We start from the raw sequence: 14460 nt of genomic DNA, 5'->3' as shown, positions 1-14460 counted from the left end.
CTACTGATTAGGTGCTGGTTTACTGAACAGGCAGAGCCGAGATTCGCATAGTTATTCATTTTGTGCCTCTAAGCCAGCTTGCTTGTTGTTCTCCTTCCATGAGCAAAAGCAGCCCCCCTTCTCCCCTTCTATGTGTATAGCAGCACTGCACTTCCATGTTTTGCTCCCCATGCAGCCTCCTTTTCCCTATGCAGCTTCTTATTCCATATGCTGCAAACCACCTTCCATGTCTAGCCTCCATAGGCCTTTGTGGCCTTTACAGAAATCTGTGTATGAAGGGCTGTACTTAAAATATCATTAGCTCTTTAATAAACGTTTTGTTCCACTTTATTTTCAAAGTGTGAGAAGCAGAGCAAGCCCTCTTCTACAGTGCCAACTTCCACTGCCAAGTAAGTAGAGATGTCTTGTCAAATGAATCCTGGAAACTGCTGTACTAGTGCAGTAAAATGGATATCGTTTTTATTTTCACATCTATTTACATGAGGGTGATTACAAGAGATGCTGAAGGCAAATCAAAATAACAGGAGAATGAGATCTTGGCATTTTACTCAACAACAATAAAAATGAAAAACACTGATAATTACAGATCAACCAGCAGAGCTGTACATATGAGTAGACTGGAAAAGAGGAACATTTACTGTAAAAGGCTGTGTGACATTGTTTGATGCATGCTATACTGGTACATAGTACAGCCTATTTTAGGGATCTGCAGATCCCTTGCGTTTAAGCTAGCTGCTACGTCTGCAGGTCAACTAGAGGGTGCCATCATTTACCGTTATCTGCTCTTGCCTTTTTATTTATTTACACAAGTTTCTTTTCATTGATTCTGGGCTACTGGTAATTATCCAAGTTACATCTGTATTCCACTGTCACTTAGCATCCTCATTTGTTGCCCTGCAGCTCAAACACTAATTGAAGTATTCCTTCCTGTATAATTACAAGCCAAGCCAATAATGTAGCAGATTTATATTTGGAAAGCGTCCAGAGATGGCAAACTGTTGGATAAAAGGTTGAGGCACTTGTCACTGAGAAAAAAAAATCCTTTGTGATGGTGGTTTAAGGGTGACCATAATTACTTATATTGTGCCATATTGTGCAATAAGTGGATTTCCTTTTCAACATTCAGGCCGAGTTTAAACAGTTTTTCTCATTGAACTGTAATATTTGTTCTGGCATTGAAGGATACAACGTCCAGGTTTATTAAGTTTTGCCACATATGGCTGAAATAAGTATTTAAACAAATGTAGTGTTTGAGTCATTAGAAGGGAGCTTCCTGTTACAAAGTATATAGTCTGTAGAATACTGAATTAAATAACTCCACTGATCACTCACTGATCACTGTTCACATCTAAAATCGCAAATTGCACGAGTGATTTTACTGCGATTAGCGCTGTACCGCGATCGCTCCAGAATTGCGGCACAAATGCTGCAGGTAACGTGTTTTATCAAAAAATTCCCACAATCAGCGCCAATCGCAGCAGTGAGAACACTGCCTCAGGTTATAATAGCACTGGCACTTTGAAAAGCGATAGTGCTTTGGTGATTAGCGGGAATCGCCCGCTAATCGCCCTAGTGTGAATGGGTATTAAGGGTGCAATCACCCTAGTGCATTTGCCGCAATGCAAAAATGCATGCAAAAATGCTTGTAAATGATTTTCTATGGGGCAGCTGCATTTTCAGAAGGCATCTGCATTTCTGCATAGCGTTCAAAAAAAGATACAACCTGCACAACTTTTTGGCACAAACCATGCCAGTCTTCATCGACATGACTGGCAACTGTAAAAAAAAAAACCTGCATGTGTAGAATTGCAGACAAGACGCACATATCATGTGGCAAAATGCTTTGGGGGAATTGTCTGCAGTTCCCACAGACATAAGTGAGATTGCTCCCTAAAGCAGGGTTCATAGATGTAAAAAATTGCATCCGATTTGCAATTTCACAAAATCAAGATCACCGCATATGTAATGTGTTCAGTTGTAATGCACTTTATTTGCATTGGAAATGTGAAATTTTTTTCCATTTTAAAATTTAGATGGTTTGTTTTCTTTCGGGTCTTCTTTTTTTCATTTGCGATTCATGTTTCAAAGAAAGTCAGTTGGAATGCAGAATAATCTCATGCAAATTTTTTTTTCAGTTAATGAGATGTATTTTTCATGTAAATTATTGGTATGTAATAAGAATGGCGGGTCGCCACTCTGTGCGGGCGGCCAGCGGGACACCGAGGAGGACCGGAGCTGCGGCGAGTGACTGAAATGGCTGATGGGGGCTGGAAGAAGCCCTAGGTGAGTAAAAATAGATTAGTCTAGTTCGCCTCGGGAGTCCTTTAAAACCAAAGTACAAATGTGAATTTGCATGCGGGAAAAGGTTAGTGATTTTGACAAGTGTGAAGTCTATCTTAGGTTCATTTTACACTATATCAGTTGCTGTCAGTTGTAAATGAAAAGACAATTGATGTGCAGTCCAGTGTCCATGTTTTCCTATGGGCTCATTAACACTATGGGTCTCATTCATGGGCTTAAATGTTAAGCTTGGGGGTGTAATCTCCACAGTCAGCATACAACACATAAGCTGACGTGAAGGAGGTACACACACCAGCACAAGGGATCAGGATATCCCCAGTTTAGTGGAGGAGAGGACTGACTCCAATAGGAGATTGTGGTGCACAGAGCCGGTGCAGATCTGAACAGCCACAAACACTTTCGTAATAACGTCTCAGCGCAAAGTAGCGCTGAGCGCATAAACCAGGACTGAGGAGATCAGGACAGGTAGACAGAATGAACGCTTGCTAGCTAGCGATTACTTAGCGACAGCAAGCGTCCAAAACCAGACAGACTGGAATGAGGCAGCCAATGCGTTGCGGCGATGGCGTGCCTCACAAAGACAGGACAGGAGAGACAGGAAATAGCAGGATCGAGATAGATGAACGTAACACAGATAAATATACAATAAGTATGTTTTCCTAGCGTATTACAATTACAGCTATCAATGAAACTATTCGTAACGTCTGACTAACATATGTATATATTGGCAATGAACCGATATATGACATAAGCAGGAACTCTGACTAAGACTGAAGTAATACAGGGAACAGGACTCAGAAGGATTCGCTATCTCTTCGCAGAGATGAACGCAATCCACAAACAGGACCAGGAACAGGATAACTAGCTCAGCACGGGTGTTCACGATACGCGCAAACTACCAAAACGTGCTGGAAAACTGACTAACTGAACACAGGAAATAAACAGTATATATCAGCGACACTGATATATTAACGTAACACGAATACAAGGAAAATAACAAAATGCGCAAGTATGCGTATATATTGGCGATGAACCAATATATGACACAAGACAAGCAAGTAGCAACTTCTAGAACAAGAGCAGAACTAGGAGGACTCGCTGACCCCTTCGCAGGAGTCAGCGCAGTCCACACGGACCAGGAACGAGGTGGGGCACGAGCAGAGTAACAGATAGAGTCTGAAACTATGATAGCCCATGAGGCATTGCAGGAAGCAGTTCTTTATACTGAGGTCATCCAATGGGAGCAGACCTGCAGATTCCCACACAAGTGAATGGTAATTAATCACAGGCTGACAGCAGGAAAAGGCAGACAATGATATGCAGCCTGCAGGAAAGGGACCGCCCCTCCACTGCAGCAGACAATGTTTGTTTACACAAAAGCATATTAAACTGTCATTAACTTCAGAGCGACTGCAGATGGAATCAGCAACTAGTTTAAGTGCAAACCAAACTATGCAAGCAAATGCATGTAATGACATTAGAACTGCTTGGTTTGCAATACCACTGCAGTCAGCAGAAAACGCTGCAGAAGCGATCATAACAGTACCCCCTCCCTTAAACGCGGCCTCTGGACGCCTATGAAAACTGACATATTTCTCCTGAACCACCCAAACCAAAAAATCAGAAGTGGGAAATCCAGCAAACTGATCTGACTGAAAATTCATGAAGGTCGGATCCGTCCGACAAAACCAAATTCCCGAATCAGTCTCACCAAAACTAGACCAATTGGAACCAGAACCTACCGAACCATGCCCGTCAGCACTACAAGCCTCAGTGTGATACCCATCAGAACCACGACTTCCAGAGAAAAGCCCCCAGAAACTCTCTGAGCGATACCCACCGCCTTCTCGGGACTGTCCAAAAACGCCAAAGCCTTTACAATGCCCACCGGAACTGTCCCCACCAACACAAAACCCACCGTTGAACCAGTCCAAGGTACCAGGACAAGTTTCCTCAGAGATCTCCCAGAACACTTGGAAGCTCCAAAGAGATCCCCACAGGTCAGAACGCCCCTTAGGTTCACATGGAGAACCATCAAGAACCCCTATGGAACCCAGGGCAACTCTAGAGTCAGGGTCACAAGGACAAACATCAAGATCAGGGTTTTTAGGGACCAGAACCATCTCCGGGCATGCAGGCCAACTGGCAACATCAGAACATGTCTCCACTAGGGAAGCGTGTGAGCACGCCAACACAGACACACTTGGGCATTCTGGCATACGAAGCACATCTGGGCACACTGGCACAAGAGAGACTTCTGGGCATGTCAAGGAACTGCAAACCTCAAAGTCAGTCAAGGTAGGACCGAAACCAGGACTGGGCAAAAAAAAATCATCATGACTAGACTTCACAGTTACTGGATTGTCACTAAAAAATGCAGGATTAGACTTAGATGTCTCTGATTCCAGCAAAGTTATTAACAAATCATGTTCAGGGGCATTTACAAGACAGGACAAATCTTCTGATGTATGCACCGAACTAGACAGGGTTCCCATAACTTCTTCTGGACTAGACAGAGACTCATCAAATACACTGGATTGGAGCTCATGAAGGGCTGCAAAACAAGTCAGTAGTGCAGCAATCCCCACTGAACTAGGCAAAACTGAGTAACTCACTGGACAGGAAGGGGACTCAGGAACTTCTGCCACACCGGCCAGAGAACCAGAATTTTCCAGGATACAGGGCTGGGTTTCAGAAACACTCATTAACCCGGACTGAAATTCTGAGATTTCTATTATTTTTTCCAGCGAGTCAGAATTATCCATGTTACAGGGCAAGACTTTTGAAACATTCAGAGGACAGGGCTGGAGTTCCACGGCTGTTACAACACTGGAGAGGGACTCAACAACATTGGTTAAATCAGACTGTGTACAGGGCAAGGTATCTGACACACTTGCTGACGAGGACAATATTTCAATGGCTTCTGCTTCGCTGGGCAGAAATTCATCAAGTTTTATTAAAGCAGACTGTAATTCCAAAACAGCTGCTAGACAAGTGAATATTACTGTAACACCAACTGAGGTAAGCAGTGCCTCAGACTGTTCTGCTAGAGGGTTTGAAGTATCCCAAGTACTGGGTGAAGCATAAGACTCTGTGACCACAGCTTCACTGGACAGGATCACCGAACAGTCCACACTGCAGGGCAAAACCATGGAAGCACCTGCTGGACAGCATAATGATTCTGTGACCTGAGTTTCATTGGAGAGATCTACTGCACAATTCATGGTACAGGGCAAGTTCACTGGAACATTTTCTGAACACGGTAATAATTCTGCGATTTCGGACTCACATAGCAGACGCTGTGAGTTATTCATGAGACTAGAGTGAGGTGTAGAAACAGGAAGATCAAAACACAATGTTTGCGCATCTAAATCACCATTCAATTGTGAAATTGGAAAATTCAGATGTTGGGGTTCTGAGATTTCTGGACAGGATTGCTGGGACTCAGAAACTGATGTAGTGCATCTATTGGCATCTGCTGGATCAGACAGGAGTTGAACTTTATTAACACAGGTAATTTCTGCAGAAGTATTTGCAGAGACAGGCAAGATTTTTCTGGTGTCTGTTTCACTGAACAAAGACTCATGAGTACTGGCTAAGCTGGACTCAGAAGTCAGCAGGACCTCTGGGTCCTCTGCTGAGAAATTTGTGCATGGCAAGATTAAGGAAGTATTAGTAATTTCTGTCTTACTGGGAAGTAACACTGAGTTATCCATGGTACAGGGTGGAATTACAGGAACTTCAATTTCACACAAAAGGAGCTCTGAATCACTCGCTGAATCAGCCAAAGGTGCTGAAGCAGGCGAGTCCTCAGGAACTGAGGAAGTGGAACAATCTCCACTAGACAGTGTGTCTTCCCTGGTATCAACTGATTGAATCGCATAAAAATCGTCCAGAATCATTCTCCACACATCGATCAATGGAGCCACAAAGTCATACCCACACACACCGGTTTTTATTAGGTTATAGGCAGACTTAATGCATGCATTCAATACTAATTCACTCTTTGCACTGTAAAACTGACAAAATGAACTTGCATCTTTCTTCCATTCATAGACCAGGGCTTCCATCTCTCCTTTCTCAAATGGAGGATCCCATGCATATTTAACAGCTGAGCATTCCGGCTGATCATAGTTTGCAAATGTGTTAGTGGCAGAAACATACATTGGGTTATTTAGCAGGTGATTGGCCGATTTCTTATTCCTAAGGATCTCCAATACCTGTAGCAAGCGTTGAACTGTAGTGTATGCAAATTTCCCTTGCTGCACGAATAAATTGATCTGTTCAATACTCTGTAATATATCTTCATAATCATATTCAGATAATTCATTTAAACAAGAACTTTTATTTTCCCTGGCTAGCAATGAAAGTTCATTAGTAGTTTCATAGGTCCATTTGACTCCCCTGAATGGTGACTGAATTTCATTATCTGCTACTGGCGGAGTCTCATTACAGATCTGATGCGCAGTCGCTAAGGGCAACGACTCCGCTGATTGTAACGCCTTTCTTTTGGAGCGTTTACGTTTGGCTTTAGACCCTGCTGCCTTAGCAGAAGAAAAGTTATCAGAACAATTATCTGCTTGCTGATTATTTTTGTAGGCAGTAGAAGGAGCAGCTGATTGACAAGCTGCCAGGAGCTTATCAAAAGGGCTAGGCAAATCGGTTTTGCGCAGCCAGTTATGGATCACAAACGCTAGAAATTCCAGTGGTCTTTCTTTTAAATTGGTATGATCTAAGACATCGTAGGCCCACTGAAACAATCTTCCCTTAAATAAAACATAAACTAGCTGGGAGGCCCACGTTGAAACAGGAGTAGCCTGGAGCTCGGGATTAGCCAGGAACCTGGTACATTCAGAAAAAAACTCATTTTCTGTTTCAGAATTGAGCTTCTCAAATTTCTTAAAGGAACAGGAACCATAACAAACAGTGTCATTTTTGCTGGGAACCCCCCCCACAATGGGGATTGGTAATGGGGCTATCATAATGTTAAGCTTGGGGGTGTAATCTCCACAGTCAGCATACAACACATAAGCTGACGTGAAGGAGGTACACACACCAGCACAAGGGATCAGGATATCCCCAGTTTAGTGGAGGAGAGGACTGACTCCAATAGGAGATTGTGGTGCACAGAGCCGGTGCAGATCTGAACAGCCACAAACACTTTCGTAATAACGTCTCAGCGCAAAGTAGCGCTGAGCGCATAAACCAGGACTGAGGAGATCAGGACAGGTAGACAGAATGAACGCTTGCTAGCTAGCGATTACTTAGCGACAGCAAGCGTCCAAAACCAGACAGACTGGAATGAGGCAGCCAATGCGTTGCGGCGATGGCGTGCCTCACAAAGACAGGACAGGAGAGACAGGAAATAGCAGGATCGAGATAGATGAACGTAACACAGATAAATATACAATAAGTATGTTTTCCTAGCGTATTACAATTACAGCTATCAATGAAACTATTCGTAACGTCTGACTAACATATGTATATATTGGCAATGAACCGATATATGACATAAGCAGGAACTCTGACTAAGACTGAAGTAATACAGGGAACAGGACTCAGAAGGATTCGCTATCTCTTCGCAGAGATGAACGCAATCCACAAACAGGACCAGGAACAGGATAACTAGCTCAGCACGGGTGTTCACGATACGCGCAAACTACCAAAACGTGCTGGAAAACTGACTAACTGAACACAGGAAATAAACAGTTCGTGTACGTATATATCAGCGACACTGATATATTAACGTAACACGAATACAAGGAAAATAACAAAATGCGCAAGTATGCGTATATATTGGCGATGAACCAATATATGACACAAGACAAGCAAGTAGCAACTTCTAGAACAAGAGCAGAACTAGGAGGACTCGCTGACCCCTTCGCAGGAGTCAGCGCAGTCCACACGGACCAGGAACGAGGTGGGGCACGAGCAGAGTAACAGATAGAGTCTGAAACTATGATAGCCCATGAGGCATTGCAGGAAGCAGTTCTTTATACTGAGGTCATCCAATGGGAGCAGACCTGCAGATTCCCACACAAGTGAATGGTAATTAATCACAGGCTGACAGCAGGAAAAGGCAGACAATGATATGCAGCCTGCAGGAAAGGGACCGCCCCTCCACTGCAGCAGACAATGTTTGTTTACACAAAAGCATATTAAACTGTCATTAACTTCAGAGCGACTGCAGATGGAATCAGCAACTAGTTTAAGTGCAAACCAAACTATGCAAGCAAATGCATGTAATGACATTAGAACTGCTTGGTTTGCAATACCACTGCAGTCAGCAGAAAACGCTGCAGAAGCGATCATAACATTAATGTTCTGCTCGCTGCCATGTAAGGAGATTGCCTTCCTTAGGTATGCACATTGCTTCCTTAGCAATGCGCTTAACATTAACTGCGGGTGGCCCTGCTCCAGTGAATTATCGCTACTGCGATACTTCAGCAGGGCCACCCGCAGTAATTATTACGTGCATTTCTAAGGAAGAAATGCGCTTAACTAAGGAAGGCAATCTCCTTACATGGCAGCAAGCGCTGCTATGTAGGGTGTGCATAGTGCGCACAACAGAGAATTAAGCTGCGCAGCTTGATGAATTAAGCCCTATGTGCGTTGCAGTCAGTTTTGACGCACTGCACATAGGGTGCGGTAAACATGGTAACATGAAAGTCCATAGACTTTAATTTTAACATTCACAGTACAGCAGTGCATGCACAGCGCACACTAATAATTGTCTATGGGTAGTACATATTAATGCATGTTACATTCATTTCAGAGCATCGATTAGCACATTGATTCAGCGCATTGAATCAGCTAGTTTCCTTTTCCTCTATGTCACTTCCCCTGGAATAACAAGAAACCACAGTGGTTTGACAATGCAGGATAATGCATGGAAATGCGTGGAAATGAGCGATAAAATGCACAAAAACACACTGACAAAGGCATGCTGTTTTACATGCATTTGAATGCAATTTAAACACATTCACTAATGTGAATGAGCCCTTTGGCCTCTTACACTATATGCTGAAAAACTAAAGCTTCTTCACAATGCACTGCTATGCAGAAAATAAAAAACGCAGTAAAACACAACGCACAGCAACGCATTAAAATGAATTAAGTGTACAAGGGCTCTTACTGAGATATATATATTTAGAAAAACAGGCAATAGTAATGACTTCATTAACGTTACATGTATCAACTTCACCATTATTAGTCACAGAGTATCTGCAATGGCCATCTAAATCACATTGCCATTTAAACTTTAAGCGTGTTAGTTAAAAATTTTGTTTTTTCATTTAATTAAAATCCCATAAAATTGTTGAATAAAATTTGTTGAATAAAATTTTTATCTGTAAACATGTAAACTCAAAACGACTTTTATACGATTACTGCCGTAGCTGTGTGTGTACTGCTACTACTTTGAAATTTTAAGGTCATACTGCAGATCTTTGTAAAACCTTCACAGGCAAAACCACCCTTGAGGTTGAGCTCAGTAAACTCAAAATGCATCTAATTACTTAGTTTCTATTTTTTGTTGTTGCCACAGACATGCTAAAATATTTTAAAATTGTCAACTTTGAATAGATGCTTTTTTCATAAAGTGCATACTTACCAGAGACTTCAGTTTCCTTGATGTATTCCCACTGTTGGTTGCAGTTATCAGTACCGAAAGTCAGGTGAGTCCATTCTCTGTTGTAGCTTGTCTTCTCAGTGATAGTTGATCAACACAGAGCTGTTTGCCTTCTTCAGCTGAGCATGCTGCTCAGATAACAGACAAATCCATATTATGAAACAAGTGCTTTTCAGATACACTCCAGCATTATGTTACAGGACCTGTCACCTTCTGTGGCAGTCTGAGCTGCTACAGCATTTCCTTTTGCATGATAAATGTTGAAAATGCAGATATACCTTTCAGACCAAATGAGACGGCAATAAATGTGTTCTTGATAGGACTGATTCTTAACATTTGCTGCTTGTCAATTGCTGGATGGATAGAGCCAGCCCACCAGGATTATGCAGCTCGCCTAGTGGTGCTTGTCAAAGCACATGCATGTATCTAGTTCAGGAATCAGGAATCAGGAATCAGGAATCGTTTATTTCGCCAAGCATGACTGGGTCATGCCCGGAATTGGGTTTGGCACAGTACATTTGGCTCAGAAGGGAGGAACAGAAAAATTTACACTTATACATGTCAGTAGCAGACGGTTACAATTACAATTACAATTTCACATGTCAGTGGCAGACGTTTACATTTGCTTCCCAGTTGCATTTACATTGTACATTACATTTGCGTTTACAGATTGCATGCTAGAGCAGCAGTTGGCTCTGTCCGTGGCAGTTCTATATTGCATGGGGGTGCCCTGGTGGGGAGTATGTTGAGGGAGTTCAGGAGGCTGACGGCTGAGGGAAAGAAGGAATTACTATGCCTAGCCGTCTTTGTGGAGATGGCCCGAAGCCTTCGTCCAAGTGGCATCGGACTAAAGTAGCAGTGGCCCGGGTGGGAGGGGTCGTTAGCGATCTTCAGGGCCCTCGATCTCAGTCTTTTGTTGTGTAGGAGGGCAAGTGAGGGGAGGGGTCTCCCAATGACCCTCTCTGCCGCCCTGATGACCCTCTGAAGTGAGTGCCTGTCGCTGGCGGTTGCGCCAGCGTACCAGACCAGGATGGATGAGCAGAGGATCGACTCAATGGTAGCGGAGTAGAAGTTGGTCAGAATCTCTTGGGTCATGCCAAACTTCCTCAGCTGGCGGAGGAAGTACAGTCTCTGCTGGGCTTTCCTCTGTACCACGGTGATGTTGGGCCTCCAGGTGAGGTCACTGGAGATTGTGGTGCCCAGGAGGCGAGCGCAGGGTACTCTTGCCACCTCCGTCCCGTCGATGTGAATTGGGGGTGGGGTGGAAGCGGACCTTCTGAAGTCGACAATTAGCTCGACGGTTTTTGCAGTGTTTAGCACCAGCCTGTTCTCCTTGCACCAGAGGGAGATTCTCTCCACCTGCTGACAGTACTCCTGGATATTGTTCTTGGTGACAAGTCCAATGATAGTAGTATCATCGGCGAACTTGATGACCTTAACTGAGTCCGCTCTGGATCTGCATCTGTTTGTGTAAAGGGAGAACAGCAGTGGGGACAGGACGCATCCTTGAGGTGCACCTGTGTTTGTGGTCATACTCCGTGAGCTGATGTCCCCCAGCCTGACGACTTGGGTCCTGTTGGTGAGAAAGTCACCAACAGGACCCAAGTTATGTCAGTACAGAAACAGAACCCATTTCCTGCCACAAACTGTAGCCATTGAAAATCTCATTTTGCATTGCATTATTAGCTGTTATAAATTCAGCCACTGAGGTCTTATCCATCATGATAATTTCCAAGCTGGACCTATGCATGTACTGTATGTGTGTATGTATGTCCCTCTGCCCACCCTTCTCTCTCCACTGTTATTGGCCACCCCATTCAAACTTTGCACACTTCTATAGCTTATATCGGTATATTGCTTGTGCTCTGCTATCCCGCCCTCTGTGCCCCTGGATAGCCCACCAAAGTTCTCATTTTTTCCCATAGACGTTCTTTTGAAAATGTCAAATTATTGCCACTCACACAGCTCTAAACACACAAAATGTGGGTCACATAGTCAAGGGATTAACCTGAAAAATCTGAGGATTGAAAAACGTAGGTGGAGCCAAAAACAGTCAATCAGATTTCACCTGTTGACTACAGTAGAAAAGTTTTTAACATACTGTCATTCTCACAGTATTAAAGCCAGAGTTTCCAAACTTGGCACAGTTGGTCACTGAGTAACTGGGGTTAAATTCAGAAAAATGGGGTGGACACAGAAACAGTCAATCAGATCATACCCATTGATGGGAAAATCTACAAAGCTGTAATTTGCACTGTATTAAAACCATTAAAAGTCAGGAAAAATGGATGGAGCCTAAAAGAGCCAATTTCAGCCATTCATTTTAAATGTGGAAAATTAGACCATTCTCTGTGGTGACACACTATACCATTTTAATATTTGTTTTCAATTTGAGAGTTATAATCATTTTTTGGCCCGGCCCTGGCGTTGATGATGCAAAGTGCACTACCGATATAGCCCTGGTCCTAAAAATACTTAGAGGACTTCTAAACTAAAATGTAAAATTTGTGGGGGAAATGGCTACCAGACGATGATGAGCCCCCGACCATGTCAACCATCCCGTGAAACATGAAGAACTAAGAAGCTGTGTTTGTCATATACTTTATGCAAGCCTGTAGGAAGGGGAGGGGGATTATGAGAGGGCACAGAATGCAAGCTAGAAATTGCTAGGGTTACATGTAAAAAATTGCCACTTTCCAAGTAATGATAATGATTGGCACTCTTGTAGGTTAAATAAATAAATGTACAGTCAGCATCGCCACTGCAATCCAGGCCTTCCATTCACTCATACTTAGTGATATGGACAACCCAGGGAAGGGCTTGTCAAGAATATGGTAATACTTTTTTGCACCTGCTAATGGCAGTATTTGCTGAGACTGCAGACAGTTTCTACTGCCTACCAGTAGGCATCTCTCTATGGCCCTGCTCAGTCTTTCAGGCAATCATGCAGGACACTTGTGGTCTTCCTATTTAGGAACCCCACCTTCCCTTTAAGTGCTTCATATCCCTGTGTCATGTCTACATGTATTATATGTATGGTGCCGTTTTAAAGAAAAAAAATACTTTCTTCTAATCTTCTTTTTGTGTAGCTGAGTCACAATTTCTACTCTAACCTATCACATTATTTGAAGATCATGCAATTTACCCTCATGTGCATATCCTTATGCACTGTAAATATTAGGGGTCATAAGAATCCCTGTATTTAGAGTAAATCTCTAAGCTAGCTACATGTAAAGCAGGCACACACTGCCTATACCAATCTTTTAAATAGATTAGACATAAGATTCAATATAAACACACTAGTAAAATATATTAAAATTATAGCATTTATCATCAATACTATGAACAAGCAAAACTTGAATAGCTTTGAAGTGCTGCAGGGTGATCAATATTAGATAAACTTTCTGCTGCTCTATCCTACCATGTTCTTTTATAAGCATACCATTTACCCTTTGCACCGAGGCTTACCCTTATGTAGTGTAAATATAGCTGATTATTGAAAATCCCTCGTATTGCAGTGAACATCCCATTTATAGCCGATTGTTCAAGGTAGGCATATACTACACAATATTAGTGGTGGAACAGAGTTGATATCATTTCTGGGCGACTGCTCCAGGGAGGGATCTAATAGAAGTTCAAGGTGTATTTCTAAGTCAGGCCTAATTATACTATCTGGATCTAAGTTCACATTATGGAGTAATAGGAAGTTGTCCAAGTTAGCCAAACCAAAACATTCTGAATGCTGAAGGCTGCTGTTCATCTGAGATACTCAAACGTAGGTGGCATGATGGAAGACCCTCAAAGGATAACCTCCCACCACATATAAAACACTCAAAGCTCTCAAGATGCTTAAAGAAAACCTGTACTGAAAATTAAAAGTCAGAATAACCACACACAAGTCATACTTACCTCCTGTGTAGTCTATTCATCAATCTCTTTCTCCTCTCCTGTGTCCTGTTTGTCCACTGTGATCAAGGGAATTCTCCGTCCTCCATTTTGAAAATGGCCATTACCCCATAACAGCTTCCTGGTCAGCACACAGTTAAACTGTAATATCGCCCACTTGAGTCAAAGAGAAACATGGACACATCAGTTCTCCTCTCAGCTGTAACTGACAGCAACTGATATATTTCAGTTCTGACAAAATGTTGTCAGAACTGGAAGGGATCAGTGTGAGAAGAAAATGGTGAGCTTCTGAGGGGAACTGATGGCAAGGTAACTATGTAATGTTCATTTGAAGTTACCTCATGTGTTTATTTTAAATTATTTTACTCAGTACAGGTTCTCTTTAAGTCTGAATGCATGAATTGCATTGTAGCTGAAATGTCCACTTTTGCACACTCGTCAACACAAAGAACATGTTTACTCAGCTAAGCACCAGTTGCCTGTAATATACTTTTGAGTAAGTTTATATTTGAGTAAGAGTAAGTTTAAATACAGCATGCAACTATGTCAGTGGCATATCTACAAATCATGTCCCCCCAAACAAAACTTGGATAGGGCTCCCCCAACATTCACACCCCTTCCCT

This window comes from Hyperolius riggenbachi, chromosome 2 (assembly GCF_040937935.1).
Source record: "Hyperolius riggenbachi isolate aHypRig1 chromosome 2, aHypRig1.pri, whole genome shotgun sequence".
Taxonomy (NCBI): Eukaryota; Metazoa; Chordata; class Amphibia; order Anura; family Hyperoliidae; genus Hyperolius; species Hyperolius riggenbachi.
Note: the sequence above shows the minus strand (reverse complement) of the source record.